General features: G+C 35.5%; 2 long non-coding RNA genes across 2 annotated transcripts; one reads left to right on the top strand and one right to left on the bottom strand.

The window, feature by feature from the left end:
* Window positions 1–6,396: 6,396 nt before the first annotated feature.
* Window positions 6,397–8,288, top strand: LOC142365935 (uncharacterized). Its single transcript, XR_012766681.1, has 3 exons — window positions 6,397–6,637; window positions 7,523–7,585; window positions 7,717–8,288. It is a non-coding gene; the product is annotated as an uncharacterized LOC142365935 (long non-coding RNA).
* Window positions 8,289–9,724: 1,436 nt separating this feature from the next.
* Window positions 9,725–11,524, bottom strand: LOC142366273 (uncharacterized). Its single transcript, XR_012766769.1, has 3 exons — window positions 10,885–11,524; window positions 9,938–10,000; window positions 9,725–9,806 (listed from the first exon to the last, which is right to left on the bottom strand). It is a non-coding gene; the product is annotated as an uncharacterized LOC142366273 (long non-coding RNA).
* Window positions 11,525–12,001: the final 477 nt, after the last annotated feature.

The raw sequence follows: 12,001 nt of genomic DNA, 5'->3' as shown, positions 1-12,001 counted from the left end.
TCAATTCTAAGTTGGTTCCACGCATTAACTTCTTTAAATGACCTTGTATGAGAAAGAAAAACAGGAATAGCCTTACTTTTGCGAGTTAAGGCCAAATTGGTATTTTTGCTATAAAATGAATTCCTTCAGTCAAAACAAGTTCAAACTCTTTTGTCCTTAATATATATCAATTCTAAGTTGGTTCCATGCATACACTTCTTTAAATGACCTTGTTTGAGAAAGAAAAACAGGAATAGCCTTACTTTTGCGAGTTAAGGCCAAATTGGTATTTTTGCTATAAACACATATTCCTTCAGTCAAAACAAGTTCAAACTCCTTTGTCCTTCATATATATCCATTCTAAGTATGTTCCATGCATAAACCCCTTTAAATGACCTTGTTTGAGAAAGAAAAACAGGAATAGCCTTACTTTTGCGATTTAAGGCCAAATTGGTATTTTTGCTATAAAATGAATTCCTTCAGTCAAAACAAGTTCAAACTCTTTTGTCCTTGATATATCTCAATTCTAAGTTGGTTCCACGCATTAACTTCTTTAAATGACCTTGTATGAGAAAGAAAAACAGGAATAGCCTTACTTTGGCGAGTTAAGTTGAAAATCGGATTTTTGCTTATAAACACCAATTCCTTCAGTCAAAACAAGTTCAAACTCCTTTGTCCTTCATATATAGCCATTCTAAGTATGTTCCATGCATAAACCTCTTTAAATGACCTTGTATGAGAAAGAAAAACAGGAAAAGCCTTACTTTTGCGAGTTAAGGCCAAATTGGTATTTTTGCTATAAAATGAATTCCTTCGGTCAAAACAAGTTCAAACTCCTTTGTCCTTAATATATATCAATTCTAAATTGGTTCCATGCATACACTTCTTTAAATGACCTTGTTTGAGAAAGAAAAACAGGAATAGCCTTACTTTTGCGAGTTAAGGCCAAATTGGTATTTTTGCTATAAACACATATTCCTTCAGTCACAACAAGTTCAAACTCCTTTGTCCTTCATATATATCCATTCTAAGTATGTTCCATGCATAAACCCCTTTAAATGACCTTGTTTGAGAGAGAAAAACAGGAATAGCCTTACTTTTGCGAGTTAAGGCCAAATTGGTATTTTTGCTATAAAATGAATTCCTTCAGTCAAAACAAGTTCAAACTCTTTTGTCCTCGATATATCTCAATTCTAAGTTGGTTCCACGCATTAACTTCTTTAAATGACCTTGTATGAGAAAGAAAAACAGGAATAGCCTTACTTTGGCGAGTTAAGGCGAAATTCGGATTTTTGCTTATAAACACCAATTCCTTCAGTCAAAACCAGTTCAAACTCCTTTGTCCTTCATATATATCCATTCTAAGTAGGTTCCATGCATAAACCTCTTTAAATGACCTTGTTTGAGAAAGAAAAACAGGAATAGCCTTACTTTTGCGAGTTAAGGCCAAAATGGTATTTTTGCTATAAACACATATTCCTTCAGTCAAAACAAGTTCAAACTCCTTTGTCCTTCATATATATCCATTCTAAGTATGTTCCATGCATAAACCCCTTTAAATGACCTTGTTTGAGAAAGAAAAACAGGAATAGCCTTACTTTTGCGATTTAAGGCCAAATTGGTATTTTTGCTATAAAATGAATTCCTTCAGTCAAAACAAGTTCAAACTCTTTTGTCCTTGATATATCTCAATTCTAAGTTGGTTCCACGCATTAACTTCTTTAAATGACCTTGTATGAGAAAGAAAAACAGGAATAGCCTTACTTTGGCGAGTTAAGGCGAAATTCGGATTTTTGCTTATAAACACCAATTCCATCAATCAAAACCAGTTGAAACTCCTTTGTCCTTCATATATATCCATTCTAAGTATGTTCCATGCATAAACCCCTTTAAATGACCTTGTTTGAGAAAGAAAAACAGGAATAGCCTTACTTTTGCGAGTTAAGGCCAAATTGGTATTTTTGCTTATAAACACCAATTCCTTCTGTCAAAAAAAGTTCAAACTCCTTTGTCCTTCATATATAGCCATTCTAAGTATGTTCCATGCATAAACCTCTTTAAATGACCTTGTATGAGAAAGAAACACAGGTATAGCCTTACTTTTGCGAGTTAAGGCCAAATTGGTATTTTTGCTATAAAATGAATTCCTTCAGTCAAAACAAGTTCAAACTCTTTTGTCCTTAATATATATCAATTCTAAGTTGGTTCCATGCATAAACGTCTTTAAATGACCTTGTTTGAGAAAGAAAAACAGGAATAGCCTTACTTTTGCGAGTTAAGGCCAAATTGGTATTTTTGCTATAAACACATATTCCTTCAGTCAAAACAAGTTCAAACTCCTTTGTCCTTCATATATATCCATTCTAAGTATGTTCCTTGCATAAACCCCTTTAAATGACCTTGTATGAGAAAGAAAAACAGGAATAGCCTTACTTTTGCGAGTTAAGGCCAAATTGGTATTTTTTCTATAAAATGAATTCCTTCAGTCAAAACAAGTTCAAACTCTTTTGTCCTTGATATATCTCAATTCTAAGTTGGTTCCACGCATTAACTTCTTTAAATGACCTTGTATGAGAAAGAAAAACAGGAATAGCCTTACTTTGGCGAGTTAAGGCGATATTCGGATTTTTGCTTATAAACACCAATTCCTTCAGTCAAAACCAGTTCAAACTCCTTTGTCCTTCATATATATCCATTCTAAGTAGGTTCCATGCATAAACCTCTTTAAATGACCTTGTATGAGAAAGAAAAACAGGAATAGCCTTACTTTTGCGAGTTAAGGCCAAATTGGTATTTTTGCTATAAAATGAATTCCTTCAGTCAAAACAAGTTCAAACTCCTTTGTCCTTCATATATATCCATTCTAAGTATGTTCCATGCATAAACCCCTTTAAATGACCTTGTTTGAGAAAGAAAAACAGGAATAGCCTTACTTTTGCGAGTTAAGGCCAAATTGGTATTTTTGCTTATAAACACCAATTCCTTCAGTCAAAACAAGTTCAAACTCTTTTGTCCTTAATATATATCAATTCTAAGTTGGTTCCATGCATAAACTTCTTTAAATGACCTTGTTTGAGAAAGAAAAACAGGAATAGCCTTACTTTTGCGAGTTAAGGCCAAATTGGTATTTTTGCTATAAACACATATTCCTTCAGTCAAAACAAGTTCAAACTCCTTTGTACTTCATATATATCCAATCTAAGTATGTTCCTTGCATAAACCCCTTTAAATGACCTTGTTTGAGAAAGAAAAACAGGAATAGCCTTACTTTGGCGAGTTAAGGCGATATTCGGATTTTTGCTTATAAACACCAATTCCTTCAGTCAAAACCAGTTCAAACTCCTTTGTCCTTCATATATATCCATTCTAAGTAGGTTCCATGCATAAACCTCTTTAAATGACCTTGTATGAGAAAGAAAAACAGGAATAGCCTTACTTTTGCGAGTTAAGGCCAAATTGGTATTTTTGCTATAAAATGAATTCCTTCAGTCAAAACAAGTTCAAACTCCTTTGTCCTTCATATATATCCATTCTAAGTATGTTCCATGCATAAACCCCTTTAAATGACCTTGTTTGAGAAAGAAAAACAGGAATAGCCTTACTTTTGCGAGTTAAGGCCAAATTGGTATTTTTGCTTATAAACACCAATTCCTTCAGTCAAAACAAGTTCAAACTCTTTTGTCCTTAATATATATCAATTCTAAGTTGGTTCCATGCATAAACTTCTTTAAATGACCTTTTTTGAGAAAGAAAAACAGGAATAGCCTTACTTTTGCGAGTTAAGGCCAAATTGGTATTTTTGCTATAAACACATATTCCTTCAGTCAAAACAAGTTCAAACTCCTTTGTACTTCATATATATCCATTCTAAGTATGTTCCTTGCATAAACCCCTTTAAATGACCTTGTTTGAGAAAGAAAAACAGGAATAGCCTTACTTTGGCGAGTTAAGTTGAAATTGGTATTTTTGCTTATAAACACCAATTCCTTCAGTCAAAACCAGTTCAAACTCCTTTGTCCTTCATATATATCCATTCTAAGTATGTTCCTTGCATAAACCCCTTTAAATGACCTTGTATGAGAAAGAAAAACAGGAATAGCCTTACTTTTGCGAGTTAAGGCCAAATTGGTATTTTTGCTATAAAATGAATTCCTTCAGTCAAAACAAGTTCAAACTCTTTTGTCCTTGATATATCTCAATTCTAAGTTGGTTCCACGCATTAACTTCTTTAAATGACCTTGTATGAGAAAGAAAAACAGGAATAGCCTTACTTTGGCGAGTTAAGGCGATATTCGGATTTTTGCTTATAAACACCAATTCCTTCAGTCAAAACCAGTTCAAACTCCTTTGTCCTTTATATATATCCATTCTAAGTAGGTTCCATGCATAAACCTCTTTAAATGACCTTGTATGAGAAAGAAAAACAGGAATAGCCTTACTTTTGCGAGTTAAGGCCAAATTGGTATTTTTGCTATAAAATGAATTCCTTCAGTCAAAACAAGTTCAAACTCTTTTGTCCTTAATATATATCCATTCTAAGTATGTTCCATGCATAAACCCCTTTAAATGACCTTGTTTGAGAAAAAAAACAGGAATAGCCTTACTTTGGCGAGTCAAGTTGAAAATTGGATTTTTGCTTATAAACACCAATTCCTTCAGTCAAAACAAGTTCAAACTCCTTTGTCCTTCATATATAGCCATTCTAAGTATGTTCCATGCATAAACCTCTTTAAATGACCTTGTATGAGAAAGAAAAACAGGAATAGCCTTACTTTTGCGAGTTAAGGCCAAATTGGTATTTTTGCTATAAAATGAATTCCTTCAGTCAAAACAAGTTCAAACTCTTTTGTCCTTAATATATATCAATTCTAAATTGGTTCCATGCATACACTTCTTTAAATGACCTTGTTTGAGAAAGAAAAACAGGAATAGCCTTACTTTTGCGAGTTAAGGCCAAATTGGTATTTTTGCTATAAAATGAATTCCTTCAGTCAAAACAAGTTCAAACTCTTTTGTTCTTAATATATATCCATTCTAAGTTGGTTCCATGCATAAACGTCTTTAAATGACCTTGTTTGAGAAAGAAAAACAGGAATAGCCTTCCTTTTGCGAGTTAAGGCCAAATTGGTATTTTTGCTATAAACATATATTCCTTCAGTCAAAACAAGTTCAAACTCCTTTGTCCTTAATATATATCCATTCTAAGTATGTTCCATGCATAAACCCCTTTAAATGACCTTGTTTGAGAAAAAAAAACAGGAATAGCCTTACTTTTGCGAGTTAAGGCCAAATTGGTATTTTTGCTTATAAACACCAATTCCTTCAGTCAAAACAAGTTCAAACTCCTTTGTCCTTCATATATATCCATTCTAAGTATGTTCCATGCATAAACCCCTTTAAATGACCTTGTTTGAGAAAGAAAAACAGGAATAGCCTTACTTTTGCGAGTTAAGGCCAAATTGGTATTTTTGCTTATAAACACCAATTCCTTCTGTCATAACCAGTTCAAACTCCTTTGTCCTTCATATATATCCATTCTAAGTAGGTTCCATGCATAAACCTCTTTAAATGACCTTGTATGAGAAAGAAAAACAGGAATAGCCTTACTTTGGCGAGTCAAGTTGAAAATCGGATTTTTGCTATAAAATGAATTCCTTCAGTCAAAACAAGTTCAAACTCTTTTGTCCTTAATATATATCAATTCTAAATTGGTTCCATGCATACACTTCTTTAAATGACCTTGTTTGAGAAAGAAAAACAGGAATAGCCTTACTTTTGCGAGTTAAGGCCAAATTGGTATTTTTGCTATAAACACATATTCCTTCAGTCAAAACTATGGAAGCAAATCGTACTCAAAATTCAAATTCAAATGCATTATCAGAAATGCTTTTTCATTTTAAGAATGTGGCTGCATTATTTGACTCATAAATAAAATTACTAATCAAACATCCTATTTGCATTTCAATTTTCTTCTTCAAGACTGCTCATTCTTTCACTTAATTCAAATGAAAAGGACAAAGACATTTGAAATTTAATTTTCAAAATATGCCTCAACAAATAGATACCAAAATTCAATTTGAAATGTAAAAGTTGAAAATTCAAATGCATTATCAGAAATGCTTTTGCATTTTAAGAATGTGGCTGCATTATTTGACTCATAAATAAAATTACTAATCAATCATCCTATTGCATTTCAATTTTCTTCTTCAAGACTGCACATTCTATGCCATAATCAAAAAGAAAACTAAGCGGACATTGCTTTTTCGTTTTAGTGGTCTGCATGCAAAATACTGCCCACAATTCGATAATGAAAAAGCAATCTGAGCGGCGCAGGAGAGTGACGTCACGCCTGCTGACCGTGCTACCCATCATGTAGGCTACGGTAGGGGGCGGTGTGCATATTTGCTGTACAGTTTAGCTGCCCAGGTAGAGTCAAACAATATATCCGATTCTGATGCCGGTGACCGGGTTGAACGGGTCACAGAGAGCTTGGCTGCATACTCTGCCGTCACAGATTCAGAGGTTAGTGCAGCAAGGGCTAGCGCGTCGCGGCTACGACCGGCCATGACTTTCGGGCCGCGGCCATCGCTGAGGGAGCAGCCATTAATGAGGCTGAGACAGACTTTGCGAACAGGAGTCGGGGGATTACCTTTCACAGGTAGGATTCAACATTATTATTGGTTGCATTTTGTCAATAGAATATTATTGTACTGTATTTGAGTCTGCCGGCGAAATCGTAGCCAGCAAACGTTAAACTAGGATATGTTTATAGCAGGTGTTATGCCGAGAAGTGCCCCCCCTGCTGGTCGTACTTTAAGGAGAGTCTGTGATGGAATGATATGATAAAACTACATCATAATTTGTTTACCTAATTGAATTAACGGATGCAAATCTCAATAAGTCCAAATTTGTATATACAATTAAAATAACCAAATTTCATAGTTTCAGGTTCATTTTTATATCATTTCATCTGGGCTATAATGAGTTGAGATTGTTAATAGAAAATGTATCCAACCGTCTTTCGTGTTGACTACAAAAGTATTAGTCACGGCCCTTACTTTTGAATATATGTCCAATAACATAAAAATAGTTAGGAATAGGAATACTCTAAACTCTACAATTGTCAGATTATCATATTTGTACACGTATTATTAATTTACATGAAGAGATGTGAAAAAAAGATGCACGAATGAAACACCATTGTCAGCTCAATATTATTTTTTTTGGATAAATGTAATAATCCACACCTGAAACGATTTACGCGCGCTCCGTGAATGGGAATGCACTTCTCGGCAGAACACCTCTGTTCACATGGCTATTAGGCCAACAGAAACTTCATAAATCATATATTCCATAACACAGGCTTAGATTACAACTAACACAAGAATGCTACTTTTGAAATAATGCAAATATTACTGTTATAACATTGACCATCACATTTTACTCAGGTTTATTAATGACGTTTATTATGCCTGTATTATTCACATGTAATTCTTTCATCCTAACAAAAGTATTTACCTCATGTCTCATACCCACCCCTCAGATTGTCCGACCGAGAGTTGGTGTTATTCCCTCCATCTTGGGCTTACAGGTTCACCTAATAAGAGTAGGTGTATCATCATAAGGCTATTAGCATTCATAAATTGAAATATTATCAATAACAGGGCAGGGTGAAATACTTATCCCTGTGTGTGTGTGTATTTTTATATATTTTAATATAATGCTTCTTCCTTTTAGCCAGAAAAGGGCAGGACTACATGTTCTTCCAGAAAAGCTGAAGAGAGCCTGTCTGTGACCACTCAGGATGACCCAGAAGCTTCAACCTCAAACTTACTAACTCAGCCTAATGATTTGAGTATTTCTTTTTTAAACATCATATCAAAATTACCGTTCTAAATATGTTAAATAGCTACTTCTCAATATTTATACTGGTGGATGTTGTGGACAATGCTTTGTACTACATCGCAGGGTTTGTAGTCCTCCAGATTCTGCAAAAGCTGTCCTGTGGTGTGTGCCATGCAAGCTTGGTCAGAGATGCTGTACCTTCATCATTTCATGATAGCTACCACTTTCTAGCCCTGAAAAACAACGGTGTACTAGTGATTCCATCATGTGGCACAGTGAAGGTGCTGAGAGCTGCAGAGTGGGTGATTCTCCAAGCTTCAGCAAAGCTGTAAAGACGACGACAGTCACGTACATCATCCGGGAGGAGAACGGAGGATGTTTTTCAGCTTGGGGAACACATTGAGGAGACAAAGTTTGGCATCAACAACCATTATTCCAACTTGTTGTCATTGTTTGTGTCTGTGTTTCTGAAAATAAGGCCCCACCACATTGGCAAACTGACCTCTCTTGACCTGCATAAAAGGGAGCATGAGACAAAAACAAGCTCTGCAAAACACTCCTCTTTCAGGGTGTTAGACCCGATTCTTTATATTGGAAGCCTAAGAACCAGTTGGAGCAGTCTTAAGTTAAACAAAGTATTTATTGGAGGTCACAGGTCAAGTATCAGCGCTGGACTTGGAGAGACAGAGTTCTCGCATGAAATCCGTCCGACCAAGTCCCGAGATCTGGAAACATTTCATATTTATGTTCACCCTTATCTCAGAGGTTGTACCTACATTTGACGGCGCATTATTGAATATTTACTCATGCTGTGAGCAGGCCATCCACCGTCTTCATCATGTTCTTTGGATGTGATAAGCGATGTGTGTGTGTGCGTGTTGTTTCAGGCGTGCATCTACTGTACCAGACCTATCTGTCCTAAGAGACGCTTTATCTGACCCAGTTATTTTATCCCGCTACGTCATCTTAAAGGTTGGACATACATTTGCGTTGTATGAGCAGAGTGTAACGTACAAACTAGGAACATAGATTATCTAGAGAACTACAGAATATGAATACATAAAGTCTAAGAATAAAGCCAATTTATAACAAGGGCTTTTAGCTCATTTTGTTTTGCTTTAGGTTGATACCATTCAAAATATTTAAACTTGTGTATATACAACTACCTTCTTGTACAGTGTTTTTTATATTCTTTATATTTTATTATAGTATTTCTATATTTCTAGACTAACTCAGAGAGATCCCTGAACAAGTAGTGCATGTGTCTTGACTGCGGTTCATGCACAATTGGCAATTTAAAAAACATTGTACCTTGAACCTTGATGCTATGGTCATAACAAAGTTATGCTGTGAAGCCAAAAAAGCAAAAATCAAAGATATTTTCTTACATTGTTTTGGCCTTGTGAAATACTTTATTACAGATTTGATAAAGATGTTACATAAAAATCATAACAGCTGTATAGTGTCTGTATTCCTCTTCAATGATACAAAGCTTGTAGTACGTGATTGGAAAATTCGTTAGGTCAACAGCTTGAATGATCTTCAAGCAGTGTGTATACATACGTACTCATTCATTCGTAGGGCACCATAGGCAATCGTCAAATAAATACACATACAAAACAAACATCCTCTACTTACACTAGAAATATATATATACACATACATATGTACAAAGCTGGATTCTCATTCCATCCGTTCCAAAGTACAAAATTACGACAAGGCTCGAGCTGCCAAAACAGCGGCAGCTGACAACAGGCATCGGTGTCTTATAAATATAGCCTACTGACCAGTCTATCACACATTGTCATTCTGCTGTTAATGTACGGTACCTGTAGTTGGTGTTCTGGCCCTAGTGTGAGTCCCGTCCCCCCCCCCCCCCCCCACCACCAGAAAATGTGCAAGCCCTTGCTGTCATCCTGAGTGGTCACAGACAGGCTCTCTTCAGCTTTTCTGGAAGAACATGTAGTCCTGCCCTTTTCTGGCTAAAATGAAGAAGCATAATATTAAAATATATAAAAATACACACACACACAGGGATAAGTATTTCACCCCGCCCTGTTATTGATAATATTTCAATTTATGAATGCTAATAGCCTTATGATGATACACCTACTCTTATTAGGTGAACCTGTAAGCCCAAGATGGAGGGAATAACACCAACTCTCGGTCGGACAATCTGAGGGGTGGGTATGAGACATGAGGTAAATACTTTTGTTAGGATGAAAGAATTACATGTGAATAATACAGGCATAATAAACGTCATTAATAAACCTGTGTAAAGTCTGATGGTCAGTGTTATAACAGTAATATTTGCATTATTTCAAAAGTAGCATTCTTGTGTTAGTTGTAATCTAAGCCTGTGTTATGGAATATATGATTTATGAAGTTTCCGTTGGCCTAATAGCCGTGTGAACAGAGGTGTTCTGCCGAGAAGTGCATTCCCATTCACGGAGCGCGCGTAAACCGTTTCAGGTGTGGATTATTACATTTATCCAAAAAAAATAATATTGAGCTGACAATGGTGTTTCATTCGTGCATCTTTTTTCACATCTCTTCATGTAAATTAATAATACGTGTGCAAATATGATAATCCGACAATTGTAGAGTTTAGAGTATTCCTATTCCTAACTATTTTTATATTATTGGACATATATTCAAAAGTAAGGGCCGTGACTAATACTTTTGTAGTCAACACGAAAGACAGTTGGATACATTTTCTATTAACAATCTCAACTCATTATAGCCCAGATGAAATGATATAAAAATGAACCTGAAACTATGAAATTTGGTTATTTTAATTTTATATACAAATTTGGACTGATTGAGATTTGCATCCGTTAATTCAATTAGGTAAACAAATTATGATGTAGTTTTATCATATCATTCCATCACAGACTCTCCTTAAAGTACGACCAGCAGGGGGGGCACTTCTCGGCATAACACCTGCTATAAACATATCCTAGTTTAACGTTTGCTGGCTACGATTTCGCCGGCAGACACAAATACAGTACAATAATATTCTATTGACAAAATGCAACCAATAATAATGTTGAATCCTACCTGTGAAAGGTAATCCCCCGACTCCTGTTCGCAACGTCTGTCTCAGCCTCATTAATGGCTGCTCCCTCAGCGATGGCCGCGGCCCGAAAGTCATGGCCGGTCGTAGCCGCGACGCGCTAGCCCTTGCTGCACTAACCTCTGAATCTGTGACGGCAGAGTATGCAGCCAAGCTCTCTGTGACCCGTTCAACCCGGTCACCGGCATCAGAATGGATATATTGTTTGACTCCACCTGGGCAGCTAAACTGTACAGCAAATATGCACACCGCCCCCTACCGTAGCCTACATGATGGGTAGCACGGTCAGCAGGCGTGACGTCACTCTCCTGCGCCGCTCAGATTGCTTTTTCATTATCGAATTGTGGGCAGTATTTTGCATGCAGACCACTAAAACGAAAAAGCAATGTCCGCTTAGTTTTCTTTTTGATTATGGCATAGAATGTGCAGTCTTGAAGAAGAAAATTGAAATGCAATAGGATGATTGATTAGTAATTTTATTTATGAGTCAAATAATGCAGCCACATTCTTAAAATGCAAAAGCATTTCTGATAATGCATTTGAATTTTCAACTTTTACATTTCAAATTGAATTTTGGTATCTATTTGCTGAGGCATATTTTGAAAATTAAATTTCAAATGTCTTTGTCCTTTTCATTTGAATTAAGTGAAAGAATGAGCAGTCTTGAAGAAGAAAATTGAAATGCAAATAGGATGTTTGATTAGTAATTATATTTATGAGTCAAATAATGCAGCCACATTCTTAAAATGAAAAAGCATTTCTGATAATGCATTTGAATTTGAATTTTGATTACGATTTGCTTCCATACAAAACAAGTTCAAACTCTTTTGTCCTTAATATATATCAATTCTAAATTGGTTCCATGCATACACTTCTTTAAATGACCTTGTTTGAGAAAGAAAAACAGGAATAGCCTTACTTTTGCGAGTTAAGGCCAAATTGGTATTTTTGCTATAAAATGAATTCCTTCAGTCAAAACAAGTTCAAACTCTTTTGTCCTTAATATATATCAATTCTAAGTTGGTTCCACGCATTAACTTCTTTAAATGACCTGGTATGAGAAAGAAAAACAAGAATAGCCTTACTTTGGCGAGTTAAGTT

The sequence above is a fragment of the Odontesthes bonariensis genome, chromosome 17 (assembly GCF_027942865.1).
Source record: "Odontesthes bonariensis isolate fOdoBon6 chromosome 17, fOdoBon6.hap1, whole genome shotgun sequence".
NCBI lineage: Eukaryota > Metazoa > Chordata > Actinopteri > Atheriniformes > Atherinopsidae > Odontesthes > Odontesthes bonariensis.
This window is presented reverse-complemented; position numbering and strand designations above follow the sequence as displayed.